The following is a 10,890-nucleotide window of genomic DNA, read 5'->3' on the forward strand; positions in this document are numbered from 1 at the left end:
AAATGATGGGTGAAGATTAACCTGCAACCATTTTGCGTCACACAAGCTTATTTAGCATGAAGATCCCAGTTCCTTTTGTGAGGTGTGAAAATGACACACAAGAATGGCCAGGAGCCACATAAGTCCCTGGTTGAGACGGCCCAGGAACTTGGAAGCAGGGCTAGGTTCCGGAATTTCAGTGTGAAAGCTCGTCGTCTGTGGGACTTTGGGGTGCGTGGAGAGAGGCACGGACTACGACACACCATGCGCACGCTGACTCATTGGCCATGAGTCATAGCAATGCTGCACAAGGCCTGCTAGGCCCGAGCTGTGCCCCCACCCCCCGCCCCAGCATAAGAGATAAGAGGCTAAAACAGGCACTGATGTGAATACTGATGAAGAACACTGGCCTGGCAGCCATTCAACAAGCAGCTTAACTTTTCAGTGTCATGCTGGTCATGCGTGCATTTCCGAAATATCGCTTCAGACTCATTACTTAATTGCTGCTTTGTACTGAATAAAGATAAGGCATGACCAGAAAATAGACATCTTTTAAGATATGAGTGTAGGAGACTTAAATCACTCCACTACCTCTATGTGTTATCCTGTATTAGGGTGTATTATTTATTTGAAACATGAGCATATTTACAGAACCTTCTTAAAAGCTATTTTTCACACACCTATCCTACATCATGGATTATGGAGGTTCATCAGATTTATATGTACCTACTTCACCTCTTACTTCCCATATGAGTTATAGTAGGACATTCATACTTTTCGAAAAATAAAACTACGATTTAGCAGAAAATGCTAATGGTACATTAGTTTAACATGTTAGCTGTTCAGAAATATAGAAAAATAAGCATAATTTCTTACATAGCACACTGTAGAATGTGATTAGGTACTAATAAATTAAATTATTTCTCACGGTTGACACTCCAGAAATTGTTGCTCCCTGTCTCCTAAAAATGGAAACCAAAAACTCAATGTTATCTTGTGCTCGAGCATAATCTTTTTTTTTCCGTCAACACTATGACGGATTAGGTCAAAGTCAATGTCTAACAATGTACAACAAATTAGCCAAGTTTTTACTGGGAATAGCAGACTTGTTAATGCAGCCAAGATGTTAATTATGGGTGAGAACCCCAGACTTCCGGACAGTTGAGAGATTTGAGAGTGTTTCAGATTTGCCAAGGAATACAGCGATTTCACATACAGTAGAGCTCTGGTACAGAGTTATTTTTCATATTCAGATACGGTAAAAATAAATAAATAAATAGTTCAGGCCTATATTTTCTTCTTTATATATATATGCATGCATTTTTTATATTTAGTTAAAATTAAATATTATAATAACACTAAAGTGACTATACATCCTCTTTCCCAGACTCTTCCTCCTTTTTGGGACCTAAACATGCCTGAAATGTCTGGGATTTCGCTTTGTTTCATGTTGACGTTCGCTTTCTTCACCCAGAATATTTTCTGTCTGCGTATTTGCGTTGCTTTGACGCCTTTCTTGGCACCCTGCCCCCGGCATCCCCTTTTTTTGCAAAACAAAATATAGTATCGCTCTAATTAAACTTTGATTTGACATTCTAATGGACACTAATAAAGCTTTATTTAGGTGTCAGTGAGATACAAATAAGGAGATTGTTCTTGCCAGGACAATGTGAAATATGGCAGAGCACATGCATTCCATTCGGGCCGGGAAGCCCCTTCTCTCTAGTAATAAATGTTCATACTAACAGGAGAAATTCCACCTTGCACCCAGGGCCTGTCGGCATCCATTGCCAGTGGTACGCTGTTACCAGTGATATCAGCTATGAAGCAGTGAGGCTCTTCTTACAGACCTGGCGTGCCTAAGGTAAGATCATTGTTAGGGTGATGGTACATGGGGTAACCTTTCGAGCAGTGTTGCCTAGCAGTGTTGCCTGGCAGTGTTGCTGAGCGACATTGCTCAATCATTTTCCCATTGAGAATGGGCAAAAAAATTCCACCTGGAAAATTTTAATCTCATTGGGCAACTTTTTTGATATCTTCCAATCAGACTGCTAGCAGCCACTCACATGACCGACTTGGACTGTCAAGAACATTCAACAAAAATGATGGCCTCTCAATGGCAATAAAGTGAAGACAATCTTCTGTCTTTTTACACTGGTAAGTTTTTATATGTAAACCGAAAACAGGGAATTTGCCTCATAATTTAATGTACTCAGGCTGTAATTTAGACATAATTTTTTTTACAAAATGCCAACTGTCAGTTGTCTTGATTAGCTCACCTGGTTGCCTGTTGCTCAAAAGGTTTCCCCGTGTATCATGACCCTAAGGGTCTGATCATGGGAGTTTTACCTACACAAAAATGTTTTAAGGGCAAAAGGATAAATGATTTGTTCTGAGAGGTAACCAATCAGATTGTAGAGGAAGTGGCTACATGCAATTAGAGGAGGAGGGGCCAACCAATCAAATGTCTTGATCCTGCCTCCTTTAGTTGCTTGAACCCACCTCCTCAACAATCTGATTGGCTATCTTTTGGAACCAATCATTTTTCATTGTGCCCTCAGAACATTTCAGTGTAAACTCCCACAAGCTAAGAGTTTCTCCTGGTGCAATATGGTAGCATGGTGTGATGTGCAGATGCAAGCATGGAATAGGAATATTATTTGGGTTCAGAAGGGGAGTCAGATTTAACAAAACCAAGGCAGAGAAACAAAAATACTGTATGGCAACTCCACCTTCAAGACAATTGGCACAAACGGAAACCAAATGGATACCAAGTCTTGGGCTAGGTTTCAGGTGACTTTGGGATTAGGTGTCAGGGTCTGAAGGCGTGGTCCCAGAGAATAAAACAGAGGCCAATCTGATATTATCAGTGAAAAGGTACAGATGAAGTGAATGTATGATGGGCTGTTTATAGAAGATGTCTCCATGCCAACTGGCTCACTGCTCATAACATCACAAATCGGCTACATGGACATCGTCTGTCATCGTCCACATAGCGAGAGTCTGTAATTGTCTGCATGGTAATTAAGAATCAGTAATCACACCCTGACTGTCAAAAATGTGAACTACAAAGCCATTCCAACCTAGTTTAGAGACACAGCATTTTGAGATGCTCAGAAGAATTCGGGGGAAATCTGGCAGTGAGAAACCCACCTTTGCATTCGAGAAGAAGGATGAAGCATCTTTTCCACTGAGTGATGTTTTAAAGAAGCTACCTCAACCTCAGAAGGCTGGTGTAACAGCAAGGAGGGAGTGACAGTTCATTTTTCCCTGCAACCTTGACGACTGAAATATTGAGTAACTGTTTTGATTGTTAATTCTAGTTTGGAAATAATCTGTAGGTTGTTCTCAGAAGTTCACATCTGTGAAAATGTTTGTACGCTGAATTATGCACAGGTTCCTGATGTTTAAACTTAAAAAACTCGGTGGGTCAGTTTACCCGCAGACACACGATGACTTTGATAAATTTACCCCTAACATGGGGCAAATTCAGCCAAAGGGGCACTTTTTTTAGATAATTTTTCTTCGGGCAGATTTGTCATAGATACATTCTGATGTTCAAACATTCTTCTCATCTTTTCATCTTACTTCTGTCTCATTTTATTTCCCTATGAGGACTTTATAAGTAAAAATTGCCTCAACTTACCCCACTCTCCCCTACTGCCAGATTATGAGTGATTCAATACATGCATTCATGCATTACCTCAAAAATGATAACTCCACTACTTATAGTGGTTAAGTGGACTGTAATAGTCATGTACTGTCATAGATGTCAGATTGCAGATACATTGTAAACAGAAAGATACTAAACTGCTGTTTATTGGGGATTTTCTGTTACTGGTTAGAGAAGGAAAGATACGGTGTGACCTAAGCTAAGTTAATACCATTCATTATCATTTATTACGACTAATTCACCAATTATGCAGTTATTTAAATTAAGAGCCGCTCATGTTAAGGAACAGTCAAAAGAGAACACAAAAAAAAGCTTTTGCGCCTTGGACTAAAAATATTGATGCGCTGATATAAGTGTTCCCATTGGGATCGGGGTCCTTGGCCTTCTCAAAACAGGAAGAGCCCTGAAACTCTGTATCAGTTCCTGGGAACATGGCCTTGAAGGCTAGCCTAATTCCCAAGGCACGGGGGTGCGCAGGACAGAGTCAGGGGCACATCCGGCCTGCATCATGAGCGTGGTCTGACCAGACTTCCCCTCACAGTGGAGGTTTTAATGTAAATTCCTCTTTTTAAGAAGGCAGCACAATTCATTATAGATGACAGTTATCACCAATGGCATTTTCTCCATCTAACTGTAAGGTCTTTTTCTTATATTCCTGGGAACCAAACCTGGGTTTACATGGGTGCTTTGCAGGTTCATGGGAGTTTTACTTGCACAGAAGGAAAAATGATTGGTTAATGTCAGATGTGCCCTTAGTGATTTTTTTCTGGACTCAGTCCTGCTGGTGACTGAGCTCATCACACGTCACCATCCCCTGTGTTCACCAAGTGATGCTTCCAGTCACCATTTCAGCCTCTTCCATAATGAATGAGAAGAAATCAGCAAATTGAGTGCAGTTTTTTAGCTGATTAGACATACATAATTAGTATCTGGAGCAAGTGAACATCACCCAAAAAGTGCTGGCTACCCATGACACCATGGCTGTCAACCAGCAGCCTGATTATTGGTTAGTTGACTAGATCCCTGCTTGGAAATGGGCTGTGATAACACTTCCTTGATGAATCCAGCTAAGGTTGAGCAAAGGTATTTTCTAGAACATAATAAGGGTCTGGTCTATGGAGGTATGAGGTTCAAGAAAAACCACATTTAACATTAAATCTGATATCAACAGGATGAAATATGTTTTTAATGAAGGGAACAGTACGAAATGTTTTTGTTAACATCTGAACTTAAACATGATGGGCATTTTTTTCTGCATGATTAGTAAGTAAAGGTTTTATAAGTAGGTAACGGCTTTATATTGTCCAGACAATAAATTTCTTTTTTTCCGTTTTGCACTAAGGTTAAATCGTTACTCTTTAGAAATCCGTATCTGAGGAAGGGACTGCATCTGTAATGAGGTACAACAAAATATGAGTGGGCATGCCTGTAGATGGTGCATTAATCCTTTAGGGGACCTTAAAACCAGCTTGACGCTCTGCCAGCGATCATTTTTGTGAAATTTCGAAGAGGGTCACGGCTGCGGCAAGGAGACCGCGGATGCTGCGCGTTCACAGGAGCGCGGGGACGAGCATCGTGTCAGAAGCCTGATAGTAACAAAAAGGCTCCGCAGTCATTACATCTGGTATCGATCCGCTTAGTTTTGAAATCTCGTCAGTTTTTTTTTTCTTTTTTTTTTGCATATATTTTTTTCATTTATATTGGACCGAACTGCACTGAGCAGGGACACTTTTTTATCATGCATACTGTCAAGCTTTCTTGGAATTATATATATGATTGTACTTTTTTAAAAATAAATTATTAATACCTTTTTACTTATTACTTCATCACCGTTTTTCTTTCGTTGCACGCATGGGAAATACTCGGGTTTAGCGGAGGTCATTAACTGTGTCAGACGGTGCTGGGGTAGCAGTGCCCCCACTGCGGCCAGACTTTTTCCGAAGAGAGCCCGCTCCCAGACACCTCTCCCACGTGCCTACCGATAAAGGGACCACATTAAAGGGTCTGTACCGCAGTGCCGCGGTTTCTTCATAAATACTACCAGAAGGCTCGACTATTGAAATTGCAACCAATTTAGCAATTGAATTCTAGAGGCTCCTTGTGACTTTAAATACAAACATCCCATACGGATATAAAATAGGAATCAAGATGTGCAGACATCGTCAGAATAGGAGTTTTTAAAATGGATTTTAATGTTTTCATTTTTGAAGCAAGAATGTAAAGTGAGGAGGGTGTACAGTCTCATAAAAACACGGGATATGGTGCCTGAGCTTGCCGACAGCCGCCTGTCAGAGGGGCAGAAATAGTACCGATGACAGCACAGCGTCTCCTGAGATTGCATTGGGCATACAAGCAAGACGTGACACACAGAAGAACCACTACAATGTATTACCTTCTCCCTATCAAGAGATGGAAATGTTTTATGCATGTCTCCCTTTATTGCCCCCCTCTGAGACTTATAAATGCAATACTCTGATGAAACTCGCAGACACGCAGAGACTGTACTGCTAACTGTACAGGTTCACCATTACCGTTTAATGTACTGCATGAACCTACTTTTTATGCCAGCAAAACTTTTATACTTTTTAAATATACTGATTTATGTATTTTAAAAGAATGAAACTTACCTTTGCAATTGAGCAAAGGAGTAGGCTATCCAAAAAATGTCCAGAAGGTAGCCCCCAAAATCTGCAGCGAATCACAGTTTTTAAAGGCTACACTTTCGTGTAGAGTAACAACCAGTCCACATGGAAATTGGTTTATTTCTTACTGCAGCGGGTTTGCCGTGCAGATTGATAAACGCGGCGAGTAGAAGTCGCAGCCAAAACACTAAGAGTCCTGCGGGCTGCAGGGGACACGCGCTGCGAGGTGAGCATCGGCAGCCCCTGGGCGCGAGTCAGGATGCACACAGGCATGCACATAGGCATGCACACAGGCATGCACATAGGCACGCCGTGCTCTATCCCTTTCTCTCTTTTCTCGGAATGTGGGGAGCTGCTTCTTCCGAGGCGTTCCGTTTGGCATTCCTGTCATACTGCCGCAAGCCATCCCCTGGAGATATGTATGTTACACAGCTACCTTATAAGAATACGCTCTATAGTTGGTACGAAACACTAGCTCTTGTTGAACGCAACTAAAACCCGTTGATTTACGTTTGCCCACAAAAGAACAACAATAACAAGATGATGATCATAATGTACCAAAACAGATGTCATTATTAAACGTCAAACCCCTATTAATCTAATATTAACGCTAAAATCCAGAATACGAATTGGCGCTTCATGAAGAACACATGATCCTTGACCATCGGAGAAATACTGGAAAATTTCATCCATACAAAAATTACTTTTTTAAAAATTAGCCACACTTTCTACCCTTTCATTTTTGACTTTTGGATGAGAAGGTTGATGTTATAAGAGTTAATAACTTGACTATAAACCCATGACTAAGAGTCAGGTCAAGGTTAGTCAAGGTCGCTCTTTGGGAACGTCATTCTTTTGACTAAGTAAAGCTTAGGTATATTACTTTCTTAATGCTCAGCTTTGTAAGTGTCTGCAGGCAATTTTCTTCTTTTTTTCGGCTTAAAGACACGTCGGAATGCCAGAAACTCCCACAACTAGGAAGCTAGTATGAGGTAATCAGGGATTGTTAAAAAAAAATTTGGCACGACGGGAATGCAGAATCAGTAAGACTTCAGGAGTCAGATGAACATGTCTTCATTACACAACCCCCAGGAAATCCCCACAGAAACTTTTATTTCTACATTTGTAACCCAACAGAGAAAAGCTGCATGCAAATATGTCATCTTATATTTAAATTTACCTTCTGCGATGTGGGCTATGCTGGTATGTTGCTACTATTACATAGTGATATATGACAGAACCCTGCATTTACATCGTCTCTGGTTTGCGTCTGAGGTCAATAATATCATCAAACAGACACGCGTGTCGATCCTCAGAGCATGGTGACAATCTCGCCTTCCTCTCTGCGTTCCTGAAATTACAGCTGCAAGAATCTTACAGGTCAGTCAGGCAAAATATACAGCCTGGGATTTTCCTGCCAAGGTGCAGGCAGGGTGACTGGTCCACAAAGACAGGAGGGTGTCATGGACAGAAACAGTGTTGGTCCTTTAGAAACACACAACAGGAACAGCATTGTGTGCAGTGCATTCCTGTTTACCAGTGTAGGAATGAGGGCACCCACGGAGCTCAGAGCTACATAAGGGCCTAGATGTTCTGCATTGTCTGCTTTGTGCCAATCTACTCTAGTACCACCATGTGAGTCATACATAAGGACATTGTTCACACTGCCCAAACAAGTACCTTTAGAAAACTGATCCACTTACAAGATTGTTGCATCTCATTTATGACCGTGCAAGAAATACTGACAGTTTTTTTTATTATTATTATTGTTGTTGTTTTTATATGTACAAAGACTTAACTAGTCAGTGTGGATGTGCTACATTGGCCTGTATATGTGGAATCCATGTTGTACCACATATAAACAAAAAGCTCATGTGTCCATCAGTATGCATTCAGTTCACAGGTTTTATCTCAAGACTCTCGAATTTCTCTGTACCCACTGTCCGCTAGCAAAACCAGCCTGCCAGGCAGATTCTTCCTAATCAGCGTTCTGACAGAATGGGGCTTAAAGGGACAATTTGATCTGCTTTGGTCTAGTGCTGTGGAACTGTTCAGCTACACACAGCTTGCACACAGACGTAACGTTCGGAATAATTCCTAGGCACTCCTGTCCTGACAAGCCAGCATGGTGCCGAGTGAAACCCGTAACAAACCGTCAGTCTGATTTGTCCCCTTGAAAGTGACTTCCTGAAAAACAGGCCATGGTACTTGACAATAAGCTCATAAACACACCTGAAACATCATATAAAAATATTTATTCTCAATCTCCTGACCAGAGAATCGAAGTTTCAAGGAAGTTGCTTACATTTACATGTTACACCCTGTTGATGACTCTGGTAGGTGCTTGACATAGGGCTGTTCATGACGCTGCGTTTGTAGGAAGCAGACAGTGGAGTCCACTGACCCTAGCAACCACTCTCCTTGCTCTACAGGGAATGACCTGCTGCATACTACACTCTGCAACCACACACAGGACAGCAGAATGATACATGACAGTAATGTCTGCTAAGGCAATTGAGAGAAGAATAAAAGGCTAGTTCTTCATCGTGGTTGATTTCACTGCACCAAATACAATGGCCTGAGCCAATGCATGACTGTAAATGCACGACTGTAAATGCACGATTGGACTGTATGTGTAGCGAAAAAGGTCATTTTCCCCCTTTTTTTTTGTTAAATTATATTTCTAAGAATAAGCACCCCATGTTATATTTTATTTTATTTCCAGCTTACATTCACTTTTAAATTATGCTTGTCTGGTTTAATTACTTTCTATTTTCTTATTTTAATTACTTGTATCATTCGGTGTGAGTTTTCGCAGAAAACACCTAGAAAAGGCAAATACCTTTGATGTTAAATATGAGTAATGAATGTCATTATTTTACATTTGATTTTAAAATGCAGGATTGGAGAGCTATGTTTTATTTACACTGTAGCAGTTAGGCTTTTGCTTTGTTGCATTCACGCTTAGTCATACAATCGCCGCTCTGTATAAATGTCTTTATTTAGTAATTATAGGCACTTTTAAAGCACTGTGTAATAGTTCAGTGCCACAGTTATGTCATTCTCTTGGCATTCATTGGGGCTGAATCAGCATTGCTGGGAATTCTAAAAAGTACTTTGTTGCTATTTTCCTTAAAGAATGAATTATGTTTGTTTAAGCTTTGTCTTACTCATGGGCATATCAACCAAGCAGTTTTTTCAGACCTTATTGTAATTATTAAAACAGTTTCATTGGTTATATCTAAAAATATCTATCTACAATCTAAACATATTGTATTGCTGGTGCTAAAAATGCATAATATTAGCCAGAGAGGCTTCTGGAACAGGGCATATAAGTGCCCCCGGTACTGGGATAGATAGGTAAGTTTATTTGCCATTTTTGGACTGTGCCTCCATCCTTTGAAGCCAACACTTTAATCTCTACCTGGCTTTTAAAAAACTATCAGGCCTCAGGCTAGAAACAATGAAGATTAAATGTCAGGTGCGAGAAAGAAATATATTAGTAACTCGAAACATGCAATCAGCGCACACTTTTATTTGGAGTGACGTACACAACCAGAATGCAAACTGCATAAACTCTTCTCGTAGGTGCATAGCTTGTGTGCACAGTGGATGGTTAGTGCTGATGTTGAAATTCATGCATAGCAAGTTCAGAGTCTTCATTTTGTGGCTGGAAAAGTCAAATGTGGATTGTTAGCTTTTCGTCAGAATACAGGAGGTGGTTGAGAAGTTCTGATAGTTGTTGGGAGATCATATCAATAAAGTGGAGGAGATGGGACTATGGTACAGAATGGTGCCTCCTAGAGGCAGCTTGAGCTATTAAACATTCAGTTGTTACTGATCTGATGCTTCTTCTAAGGTCAATAAGAGTCCACTGGTGGACTCAGAGGGGGACCGGGAGGGGGGGGGCAACAGCCTCCTTTGGTGTCTCCATGGCTGATACATATATAAATATAAATATAAGTAGCTCGCAAGCTGAAAAAGTGCGCCCCCCCCCGGTCTAAATGATCCCAATAGAAAAGGGTGCCATTATGAAGTTCTCTTCTAGTGCAGAGAATGTGATGCTGTGCTCTATACCCTTACATTAGTTTAAATGGCGCCTGTGGGTCCCCTTCCAGTGGAAAAGGGTGCTGTTATTAAGTACCCTGATGTTGGAGAGAATATGATGCCCTCTGGGCTGCCCTTCCAAGTGAAGGAAATGAGACAAGGTGCCTTGCTAAGAGCTTCCTGTACACGCGAGATAAGCAGACGAACATCTAGCTGAAAAAACACTTGTTGAACAATCTTTGAATCTTGAAAAGATTGTGTACCATTCTAATAGTGTGGCGGCGCACACATCATGCAATAGGAGGCGATTTTATTTTTTTGCCATTTCTCCTCCCACTGTTAGGGTCTTCTTTTGGCATGAAGGTCTGATGGGCAGCTGGTTTCCATGCCAACCCAGTTTAGTTTTCCAGTCGTCTGTGTGGAGTACACTCCAGGCAGATGTCATCAGCAGAGCTGAGAAAGGTGGGCATTGACATCTGTAAGCATGACCGATGGATTTGTCATCTGCGAGGAAGGATCTTCTGAATATAATGGGGCTTTGAAAGGTAT

At 41.0% G+C, this 10,890-nt stretch overlaps 1 protein-coding gene across 1 annotated transcript in view; it reads right to left on the bottom strand.

Moving 5' to 3' along the window:
- The window catches only part of bcar3 (BCAR3 adaptor protein, NSP family member), a 60,131-nt gene extending 53,517 nt beyond the window's left edge, over positions 1 to 6,614 (bottom strand). Inside the window, exon 1 of the mRNA XM_048977199.1 lies at positions 6,280 to 6,614. The gene's annotated coding sequence lies outside the window, so the exon portion shown is untranslated. The remainder of the gene's footprint in view (positions 1 to 6,279) is intronic.
- Positions 6,615 to 10,890: the final 4,276 nt, after the last annotated feature.

The sequence above is a fragment of the Brienomyrus brachyistius genome, chromosome 15 (genome assembly GCF_023856365.1).
Source record: "Brienomyrus brachyistius isolate T26 chromosome 15, BBRACH_0.4, whole genome shotgun sequence".
Classification (NCBI taxonomy): domain Eukaryota; kingdom Metazoa; phylum Chordata; class Actinopteri; order Osteoglossiformes; family Mormyridae; genus Brienomyrus; species Brienomyrus brachyistius.